We start from the raw sequence: 12,401 nt of genomic DNA on the forward strand, positions 1-12,401 counted from the left end.
ATCTTTCTGATAGATATGTGTGCACTCCTAAGACTAGCTTATCATGTTAGGGGTGTCCTTGGTTCTTAAGCCCCCTCTATAGGCATTGGCCAGTCTCTCCTCTTCGGCTCCACCCCCATACTGCCCACTGAAACCCATCTTAAGATTTCCTCCTCTTCGTCTTTGCTGGAGTCCACAGCTAGTCAGTTGGTTCCTTCCAGTATATCCCCCAGGTGGAGCAGAAACTATTGAGGAAGGGATCTCTGATCCTCTGGTCCTCCAGGGAGAGGCGTTTATGAAACAAAAAGAAAGCATTTGCACAACCTAACTTTCCCCTCCCAGCAGACCCCTCTCAGACTCTGCCTTTGCTGCATTGTTATTCTAACTCGAACTGTGGCTCTTTTTCTTCTCTTACAAAGACTCCTGGGAGGAAGGGATTTCTGGAGTGGACAGAAAAGCTCTTTTGCTACAAATGCTCAAGTTTATTATTCCTGGGTGGTAGAATTAGGAGTCATTGTTTTCTTTTTCTATTTTGTTTTCTGTATGTTCTCAAAATTTCAACAAGTAAAATATATGTAGGGGAGGAAAAATAATTTTCCCTCTACCTTTCTAGGTTCTTGGCTGAGACCTCCCTGTAGTAAAAGACAGATTAGCAGGAGAAAAACAAACAGAAGTTTAATAACATGTATGCATCCTGTATACACAGAAGATACCCAGGAAAACTGAGTAATTCGGAAAAGGCCCAAACTACACCTTAAATATCTAAAGACAAAGGATGTTGGATGGCGGGGGAGCCAGGGATGGGAGGCTATCAGGAAAAGCACAGTAAACAAGGGTAAGGTTGTTATGCAGATTTAGCTCGTCGCCTTCTCCATTGATAAAAGTTTACAGAGAATTAGAGTCATCTTTGTCTTCATGGTACAGAGAGGGAGACACCCTTACAAATGGAGATTTCCCTTATAAATGTAAATGACCCTTAAAGAGTGACTTAGTTGTCGGAGCTTTTCCTGTGCCTGCTGTTTCTTAAAGATGATCATCTCAAGATAATCCTTATGCCAAAGAAGCATATTTTGGGGTGGCATATTCTATTCCCTTTCTTATATAAATGATAAAATCTGAAAAAATACAATCAATGTCATATTAAAGATTTTCTTTTTGTCTAAGAGTTATCAACATCATCTGTGACGATGGGGATTTCTTCTGTGTGTTTTGGTTCTAAACCTCCTTTATAAGGAGTACATTTTCCTATACAAGTGGAATTTTTTCTTGTCATTACTACCACTCCTCCTAGAAATACAGAAATCATTCCCATTACTACCATCAAAATATTTATTATTTTTCACTACATGGATTTCGGCATAAATTATGCAAGCATGTCCCTGTATTTTGGGAGTTTTAAAATCCATATTGCTGGGAGTTAATTTTTTGAGTCTAATTCTTAGCTTCCATAAAGGTAATCTCAAAACCAAAATATCCTTTGAAATTCGTGGGAAGGCTGTTCACACAGCATTGGGAAAGATGAAAAATAAGCCGAAAGGAAGTGACTCCCACTAGTTTATGAGTCGCCCCTTGCACATGCATTACTTTTAATCTATTTTAAATTAGCTTTTCATTTTAAGCACATGGTCTTTATTATGCATAACTGGTCCAATTAGTCTTTGGATACTGTCCTTCTTTCCTAATTGTTTCTACTTCTTTCAAGATTAAAAAAAATACTCTAATATTTAACCTCTCGTTGTTATTTGTTATTTTTTTTACTTCTTTTGAAACCTTTTTTTTCCAGAGTAACCTTCTTTGTGTAGTTCATCATTTCTTTTTCAGTGTTGCTTTTAAAATTTTGACTATTTCTCCTATACTCGTGTTTTGGGAAGAGTTTTCTATTAGTTAGGGTGGTGGTTTTCTCCCTTGGCGATCTTGATATTTTGGGCCAGACAATTCTCTGCTCTGTGTACTGTAGGCTATTCAGCAGCATCGCTGGACTCTACCCTATTCCTTGCCAGAAGCACCACTCCACTGGTTGTGACAACCCAAAATGTCTCCAGACAGGGACAAATGTCCCCTAGGGATGGGGGAGAGGTGTGGGCAAAGTTTCTCCCTGAAGAGAACCACAGAGAACCACAGGGTGAGTTTTAGGCTTGTGTGACCATTTTCGATCATGATTTAGAAATAAATTAGTCTCTAAACATTAAAGCGAATATGCCTTTTACAGCAGGATTCTTTTTTCAGACAGTACACAGATGAGAGCCTAGAAAATGTCACGCTTACTTAACTTGATGCCCCTCCACTCCTGTTATTTTCTCTCTGCCAGTGGCATCAAAAAACAATTTTGAAGCAGTAGAGCTATGATATTTCATGCTATCAATCTCAAAAGGTCAGGCATGTTAACCGTGCCCCCTGGCCTCCCCCATTCTAACTTCAGGAGCAGAAATGTGAAAATGTACATGAAAGTCAAGTTTACCTCTGTCAATAAGGAGACAACAGGCCCAAAATGGAGTTGCTTATGCTAAGTCCCACATCACCAAACTGAGACTTCACTTAATTACAGTTTCAGCCTCTCCCAGAAATGGAATCTTAAACCAGTCAATCAAGGATCATCTGATCAGCACTAGTGAGGTCATCTGCCTGACAGACGCCTGCTGTTCCCTAGAAGAAAGTGACCTTGCCACAACCAATCTACTTTTTGACCTACTATAACGTTCTGCTCCCTTTTGCCTATAAAAGTTTTTCATTTTTTTTTTTTAAGATTTTTTTATTTTTTCCTTTTTCTCCCCAAAGCCCCCCGGTACATAGTTGTGTATTCTTCGTTGTGGGTTCTTCCAGTTGTGGCATGTGGGACGCTGCCTCAGCGTGGTCTGATGAGCAGTGCCATTTCCGCGCCCAGGATTCGAACTAACGAAACACTGGGCCGCCTGCAGCGGAGTGCGCGAACTTAACCACTCGGCCACAGGGCCAGCCCCAAAAGTTTTTCATTTTGAACAGATCCTTGGAGCTCCTTTCTCTCTGCTTGATTGGATGCTGCCTGAGTTGAATCAATTTTTGCTCAAACTCTTAAAAATTTTGCTATGCCTCAGTTTATCTTTTAACACTGCAGTCCCATGTTTGCTGCAGCATTATTCACAATAGCCAAAATGGAAAACACCTAAGTGTCCATCAGTGGATGAATGGATAAAGAAAATGTGGTCTATATGTACAGTGGAATATTATTTGACCTTAAAAAAGAAAGAAATCCTGCCATTTGCAACAACATGCATGAACCTTGAGGGCATTATGCTAAGTGAAGTAAGCCATCCCCCCCTCTTCTGAGGGGGATATGTTCCAAGACCCCCAGTGGATGCCTGAAATGGTGAATAGCACAGAACCCTATATATAGTATGTTTTTTCCTATACAGACATACCTATGGTGAAGTTTAATTTATAAATTAGGTATAAAACAGTAAGAGGTTAATAACAATAATTAATAATAAAATAGAACAATTACAAAAATATACTATAATAAGAGTTACTGGGGATCTTAGTAACCTCAGCATATGATTTTTTTCTTGTCGAGAACTTTCACCTTTTCACTTAAAGGAAGCACTTGACTGCTTCTCTTTGGCGTATCCAAATTGCCAGCATCACTACTCTTGTGCTTTGGGGTCACTATGAAAGAAAAGAAGGGTGACTTGAACACAAGCACTGCGATACCGTGACAGTCAATCTGATAACCCAGACTGCTACTAAGTGACTAACCAACAGGTAGCCTTTACAGTGTGGATATTCTAGACAAAGGAATGATTCATGTCCCCAGAGGGATGGGACGGAACGGTGCGAGATTTCATCACACCACTCAGATTGGCGCGTGCAGGGGAGGAAGATATTGCGCACAATTTAAAAATGATGAATTGTTTCTTTCTGGAATTTTCCATTTAATATTTCATACTGTGGTTGACCACCGGTAACTGAAACTTTGAATAAGGGTGTTGGGGGGGACTACTGTATATGGAATGTAAAAAAATTGAACTCACAGAAGCAGAGGATATAAGAGTGGTTAAAACTGAGGGTTTCTTTTAAACCGTTGAAGCTACATTGACGATCTTAGTCACCTCTAGGAGCACAGGTTTCTTTTTTGACCTGCCATCCATTAAACAACATCGGAGGAATGGAACTGAGTGGTTAAGGAGAGGAACTTAGGAGCCAGACTGCCTGGGTGAGAAGGCAGTCCCTGCCGCTTACCAGCTGGCAAAATAGCACAGCTCATTCTCTCTGGCCTGATGAGGCTAATAGTACCTACTTCACAGTCCTGTGGTGAGGATTAAATAAATTAACATGTGTGGGGTGCTTGGAATAGTGCCTGACCCGATCAATGATCAGTCCATTTCAGTTATCATTGGTAAGTGCAAAAGAATTGTTCATGTAGTCGAAGCCTCATTCATTTTTAACATAAATCTTCAAAAGTGTTACAATCACTTCATTTTCCCTTGTTCATCATATAAAACTTTTTTGAATACCCATTATGTACCAATGCATTTGTACTAAGCACTGGGAACAACTATAAATTTTATATGTACATAAATGATCTGGCCTCGAGTAACTCGCAATCTGCTGGTGGAAAAAGACAACAGAGAGAGGAAGATGATGGTGCTAGTGGCTCATGCTCACAAGGGCACCGCGTGATTGAATAGGGCCCTGCCTGGGCTTGGGGGTGGAGGGACATGCGACATGCAGAGGGCGCCCAGAGGAGGGTAAGAAAACTTTTCAATCTGATTATTCTAAGTGGTAAAAATATGTAATTAACCATATTGAATGGGAATCTTCTGAACATGCGTCTCATCATTCTTTATAAGTTGCCCAGGCTGGAAAACTTTCTTGGAGACTGACAGCCTCTGTTGTGAATATCAGAGATTGTGCAAGGCTGTCAGGCAGACCTCCCTCCAGGGGCTCACTAAACTGAGTGTAGGGCTCTTACATGGACCCTCTTGGCGGGGTTTTTAATTATTGGGTCTGCTTCTATGGGAGGAGGGCTGGTATCTTAGCTGTTGTTTCCTGAAGCTGCGACCCTGCCTACATCTCCAAATTGGTTATTTGTAATTTGCTGTGGACAGGGAAGTTAGGTAAGCATATTTATTAGTGTTATATTTAAAACCAAATATAGCAAATCTAGTGGTTCTTTCAGACAGGAAAGTGGAAGCATTAGTGAATGGATTTTTATGCAATGGTGTGTCGGGTGGGCTGAAGTGGTCTTTTGGAAGCTGGCTTGATTATGTCCAGGATCTCAGGTGGTTCTAGGCTGCCTTTGATGGAACAGTGACTTCGTGGTAATTAAATGATCTCAATTCTTCTTACAGTGGTATTTTTCCAACAGAAAGTGTGCTCTTCTTCTAATATTTCAGTATGTAGTGGGTTCACTTTGATCCTGTTTATCATGCCTTCATTTTTCATGAACTTGAATCATATCGTTCTCACCCTTCCTTGTCTCTATAGTCCTCATACTTAAGTCTAATACCCACAGCAGTTTCTTTATCCTCTTGATTTAATTAGTTGCTGAGATGGAGCACAGCTGGCACACTCCTATCTTGCCTTCAAAGCCTAGCTTGAATGACCCACTCTGAGAAACTTTTTCTTAGGATGAATCGTCTTTCTCTTGCAGAATAGTTTACATCTGTGCTTCCATAAAGCTTTTAATCCTCCTACTGTAACTCTTATTCTGGTAACATGTTTACATCTATGTGTCCATCTTCTTAGTTGGTCTTTGGCTTTTCTGAGATCATGTCTATCCATCTCTCAAAAGGTATCCCCCCAAATTTGTCACTTTCTAATTGTTGATTACACAAAACATTACATGATGTTTTATGGTTTGCACTCAATCCCTTTTGATGATATCTATTTGTGGGATCCTCCACCTCCCATCCACTCATCCCCCTACCCACACAAACACACTCCAACATATAGAGCTCACGCTTAGGATATCAAAGATTATTTTTCTTTAACTGTGTTACGTCCACTTATTCAAAACTTCCGGCGTTGAAGAAGCCTTGCGTACAGCTGCATCTTGTAACTCTTGGTTTTGCATTTCAGGATCTTTTGGAGTGCAGTTTCAGGCCCTTGGCTTAGCTGGGAGGAGGTAAGTTTGGGAGTTCAGCTGGACAGGAGGAAGGAGCTGACAATACTGTAAATCCTATGAGCTGGAAGTAAAATTCCAAGATGTGGGGAGAGTTGGAATCTATTTGCATCTGTCAAGCAGTCGTCCCCCTGGAAACATTTCTCTGCCTTTGAGGAGTTGCTGTTTACCCACCAAGCATGGACGGATGTTCAGTGACCAGTTAGCACCTCACGGTTCAGACTGGGTCAATCACAGTATTTCCCTGAAATTTTTAAAGTCTGGAAAAGGGGTGGATTGGGGTGGGATATGCAATTTGTGATCTGGTGTATACATGGAGCTGCCTCCTCTTCTTGTCTGAACAAGGATTCTTCTAATGCAGAGGGAGCAGCCCAGTGCTCCTCATCTAGGCAGAGGCTCTGTGAAAGAAGTGGAGGCCCTAGGACTCTATGGGTAGAGCAATCAGGATTCAGGCCAGTTCCCCACTGAAGCAAAGCTCCAGCACAGCATCCTTGTATGCTTCTTGCTTCCTGTCTCCACTCTTCTCAGAATGGTGGTGAAATTGATCAGGTGGCTAGTGGGTGAGATAAGGATCCCAAGGGAGAGAGGGCCGGGAAAGGGAGAAGAGAAAGGAGACTTGGGTGTTTCACTGTGCTTATTAATCTCGCATTGATCCTTAGCGGTTCTGATAAAGGTATCCATAGAATAGTTTGTCTTTATCTAGCAAGTTCTCTAGTAAACGAATTTTCTGCTCTCGCTCCAAACGTCATGGAAGCATGGCTATCCTTAAGTTGTTATTTGTATGGAACTCTATCAATAACTTTTAAAAAGTGAATAATAGTTCTTTTGAATGAAGATTTCAGTTAATATTTACTTATTTAATCCACATTTATTGACCTTCCACTAATGTCAGCCATCGTAGTACATACTTCAGAGAAAAGGTTCATTTAAACAGATACACTCAGACCCCCAGGAGCTTACAATCTAGCATAAGGGGGGAAAACACAGATAAGTGCACACCTAACCATATGCAAGGTATAGTATGATAGAGATCATAAAAGTTGCATTTAATGTGTGTGTGTGGTACAAAAATAGATGATTTTCAGTGGAAGGGAGTCAGGGCTGGCTTTATTCAAGATACCTCTAAAGCTTGGGGGGGTCTTATTAGGTCTTGCTGATTCAGGTGCATTCCAGATGTCAGTCAGGGTTAGGATATCCAGTGTACATAGCAGTTTGACGTATTTCTATGTCTTCAACCTGTCAGATAAAAAGCCTTTCTGCATTTCCAAGTTTCAAGGTAGGGAGACCAAGGGAGCATGCTTGGGTATTTTTTGTAATTTTTTTAAATGCAATATGATCCTTCAGAAATCAAACATGCTCTTAAGATATTTTATTGTTTTGAAGGTCTCCAAGCATTTTGGGGGAGATTGAAGGAAGCGTTTTTGGTAGGAATTAGGAAGCTAATTATCTCATAGCTTTGATGCTACTTGTATGCAGAGTTTACATATCTGTGAGCTTTCAGAGAAATTACCAGGTTCTGAGAGAAATGCCAGCTGAAAGGAAGCTCGTGAGGATCCAGGCGCCTAGTAAGGGTAGAGAGGGGACTGGTAGGCCAGCTTCGATTTGGAAGCCTTTATGAGTGGAAGAGCCAGCAGGGACAGGGAACAATGGAGAGATGCGAGAAGCAAAGAGAAAGAGTGAAGGAAAGAATGGTACCAAACTTATTAGTAGAAGTAACAAATGCTAGAAGTCACTGTAGTGTAAAATCAAATGAGGAACATGATGGATGATCAATGAGACTGATCAGACATGGAGACCATCCATCCACATCACTTTCCCTGTGGACCAGTGGCATGCATCTTCCAATTTCTGATGTCTTCAGTGAATGTGAGATCAAGGTCAACCAAGACTTTTACTTCACTTATACATAGTAGCAAATGACTAATTAGGCAGCAACTACAAATTGCTAAGAGAACAGAATAATTTTAGTTAATTTGGTTAAGCAATGAAAAAAATATTTTGCATCACATGCAGTGCCTGCATCCTTCGTTGTCCTACAGATGGCATTCCCAGCTGGGAACTGTGGTTTAACCAGCTGCACAGTGCCTTAAACACAGAGGCTGATTAATAATTGCCTGCATGATTGCCTGAATGATTCCTATATTTGTCCACTAAGTACTGGCTGAGCACTCCTCTGACCAGGCACTGTTCTAGGCACTGGAGACAGAGCAGTTTCAGATGGAGCCAATGTTCCAGTGGATGATGTTAGATGAGAAAAGAAGTGAACACAATACACACAAAATGTAAACATATAATGTTGAGTAGTAAAGTGATATGAAAAAGAGTAAACCTGGGCAAGGGTTAGAGTTAAAATGGGAGTGGAGGATTCTACTTCAGATAGGAAGGCCGTTTTGATGAGGTGCCTCTGAGCAGACATCTGAGTGAAGTGAGAGAGTGAGCCATAACTGGAAGAAGAGTGAAGAGGGAGTGTATTTGGGGAATAGCAAGGAGCTCAGTGTGGTAGGAATGGATAACCGGAAGTGGGGTGGGGTGGTGGGAAGGGTATGGAGATGTCTTCAGATACATAGCCAGGAGCTAGATTGAAGACTTGCAGGGCATGCTAAGATTTTTGATATTGCACAAAGTGTGATAGGAAGCTATTGGTGGGTATTGAGCAGAGGGATGATATGATTGGACTTATATTTGAATAGGATCATCCTCGCTGCTACAGGGGATGGATTCAGAGTAAGAAACAAAGTGACAGGAGGCTAGTTTAATAGTCCTGGTCAACCTTGATGGTAGTTTGAATTGAGAAGGTGGACGTGGAGATGAAAAGTAGTGAGATTTGCCGTATATTCTGAAAGTACACCTGAAAAAGTTTTTTCTTGCTGGGGAAGATTTGCCTTGGGCTAACATCTGTTGCCAATCTCCTTGTCTTTTGCTTGAGGAAGACTAGCCCTGAGCTAACATCTGTGCTAATCTTCCTACGCTTTATATGTGGGTCACCTGCCACAGCATGGCTGATGAGTGGTGTAGGTCCACACCCGGGATCCAAACCTGTGGACCTGGGCCGCTAAAGCAGAGCACACCAAACTTAACCTCTACGCCACGAGGCCAGGCCCCTGACAGAATTTTTTGATACGCTGAATGTATGATGTGAAAACTCAGTCAAGGACGATTCCAAGGATTTTGGTTTAAGCAACTGGGTGACTGAACAAGTGGTTTACTGGCATAATGAATATGGGAAAGCGAGCAGGTTTGGGGGGATGTTTACTTTTGGACTGGGTGAGTTTGAAATGGCTTTTAGGTATTTAAGTAGAGCAGTCAAAGACAATTTGATACATGAGTCTGGAGTTCAGCGGAGAGGTTAGAACAGGGATATAAATTGTGGACTGCTCTGCATACGGCATTGTGCTGCATGGTGCTGACACTGCTTTAGTTCTGGGGTACAGCAAAGATACACTCTGCATCAAGTACTCAAAGTACACAGACTGCACCTCACTATCCTCTTTAAAAATCACCCCCCCCACACACAACATAACCTTGTTGGTCTATAACATAGTTAATTTCTTCTCTCTCAGATATTTGAAGCAAATGAGAATTCTGTGTATTGTGTACTCAGTGACCACAGAGAAAAATTAGTGCACCCCAAAGGTGCCAACTGAACAATTTTGGAACATTCTTAGAGAAGAGCTATACTTCCAAGAATTTTATGTATATACTTAAGTATTTTAAGCTATACTTAAGAGAACTGATAAGCAATTCTAAAGAGCTCTCCAGGCTAACTCTTTACTGTTAACCCTCCTATTGGAGGGCATATCAAGGTCATTATACTTAATCTAGGTTCAAAGTCATTCTGAGACCTAGTGTAGCCTGGATTGTTGGGTTTTTGTTTTTTTTTTTTTTTTTTGATTGGCACCCTAGCTAACAACTGTTTCCAATCTTCTTTTTTTTTTCTTTCTGCTTTCTCTCCCCCAATCCCCCCAGAACATAGTGGTATATCATTAGTTGTGGGTCCTTCTAGTTGTGGCATGTGGGATGCTGCCTCAACATGGCCTAATGAGTAGTGCCATGTCCACGCCCAGGATCTGAACTGGTGAAACCCTGGACTGCCAAAGCAGAGCAGGTGAACTTAACCACTTGGCCGTGGGTCTGGCCCCCTGGATTGTTTTTTATCTGACATACCTGAGGGAACTCTAGGGGATGGCTCCAGGATGTGGTCACCAGGGAAGTTCAAGGAGAATATCCTATGACATCTATTAATATCACCAAAGAATTTTGGGGGACATATTTGCTTGGGTCCCCCCTACCGCTCCCCCATCGTTGGATTTAACTCAAGAAATTCCTGGTATCCAGAGTTGGTGCTTTCATAATGAAAGACCTCTTCTGGTGAAGGGTACGTTTTCCTGTGTGTGTGCAGGAGAAAAGGGATACATGAGAATGGAGACTTTTCAAGCACTTGTTGTATTATTTATGTCTTTCTCCTCTTTTATATAGGTTGAAGCAGGTTAGCTGTGCCTTTCAGTATTTGCTCAAATTGATAGAATTGCCTCTCCCCTCATTCATTTTTCAGTTGGTGGCTGTACATCAGCTGTTGGCTGGCTGTCAGTGGCTGCGGGTGCCCTGATGTCCGTTATCTGATGTCTGTGTCTCTATCATCTCTTCCACTTGGGTGCCAGCAGCTGAGAATGTCCCCCATTGTTCTGTTTTTTATGGCAGAGGATGCAGTCAAACTTACAAAGATTTTTCCTTGATCCATTGAAGACTCACTGAGTTAACTAAAGATCATGAGCAAATTTCCTTTTTTTCACAGCGAGGTCAGTTTGGAGGTCATCATCGAAGCTGGGAAATAATGTTTTTATGTGGCTACTCACCATATCAAAGTTAATTTTCTCTTACTGGAGTTATTTTTCAGAAACGACCAACTGAGAGGACACATCCAGCATTGTGGCCATTTCCTCTTTATCCATGCTACTCTGCTCTCTGAGTCATTCTGCATTGTTTACACAGAATCCACAGCTTTTATGTTGTCCTTCAAATAGTAATGTACTTTATCACACCTAGTAGAAATTTACTAGTTGTACATTGAATTATTTAGGGGATTTTTTTAAAACCAATTTAGACAGCTTTTAATTCAAGAATTTAGGATCAAGGCTTATGAAGATCTTAAGACTGTGGCAATATATAAACTTGTGCCATGTCATCTTGACAGGTGAAGACTGAAAATTAAAGCATTTCTACAACCATATTTCTTCAGTGTGATAAGTTCCTAGGCATTCAGGGATTATTATTTAAAAAATGTGCTTGCTGCCTGCCACTCTGCTGCCAAAAATAAGCTAGTCTGAGGGGGTTAAGTGTTAGAGGACATTCCTGGGAACTATTTCATCTGGGACCATTTGTGACAAAGCATTCTTGAATTCTTTCTACCTTCTTTCTCTGCCTTCCAACCAAACCAATTTCTGTCAAAAGAGCTGGGACATTTTTTTTTGTAAACCAAATATACTACTTACTGCCAAAATTTATAAGGGAAAAATTAATTTAATCTGGTAGTTTATCTCAACCATTTCCCGACATCTAACTATTAATGTGAGTCAGCGCCACCAGACACGCTATGTACTACAATACCGATTTAGGAAGCAGGAGGGAGGTTTGGAAAAAAATCATTCGGTGTTTGAGCTGCAAAATCTGGAGACAGGGAACTCAAAAGTTCTTTGTTAATAGTCCTGTGACCTTGAACAAGTTACTTTGCTTATCTGATCCTTGGTCTTCAGCTATGAAATGCAGCTCAAAATGACTACCCTGAGAGAAAGTCGGTTGTGTCAAAGATGTTAAAGTGTTACACTAGGGAAAATCACCACTGATTTGGATAGACACATTGCAGAATATAAAAATCCAATGCTTTATTAGATTACACCGTAGAAATTAGGAAACTACTGCATGTGCACGGTTTTCCGTCTAGTTCCCTGCAGGTAAGGTGGTTTATTTTCAGAAAAGGACTGAGGAGACTGTTGTCCTGCCGGAAGAGGAGTCCCAGAGAGGTTTTGCGGAGTAAAGTGATAGAGAAACCGCCTTCAGGGTGCGGAAAACCGAGACTCCAGGTTTCGGCTACTTCTCCGGGAGAAAGAGGGGTGTCATTTGAGTCTTTTGTAAGGGAAGGATGAAAGTGACCACTCGCCACAGAACGTTGGCACCAGCGTTCACTAGGAAGAATTACTCCAGGAGACGACCCAAGATATTTACAAATAAACCAGGATACTCACTGCAGGAGGAACGGGGGTGAGGAAAACAGAGGGAGGACATAGGTTCCAGAGACTTCTGTTTTTAGGGCTCTGGTGGATCACCAGAG

This window comes from Equus asinus, chromosome 10 (genome assembly GCF_041296235.1).
Source record: "Equus asinus isolate D_3611 breed Donkey chromosome 10, EquAss-T2T_v2, whole genome shotgun sequence".
NCBI classification, from domain to species: Eukaryota; Metazoa; Chordata; class Mammalia; order Perissodactyla; family Equidae; genus Equus; species Equus asinus.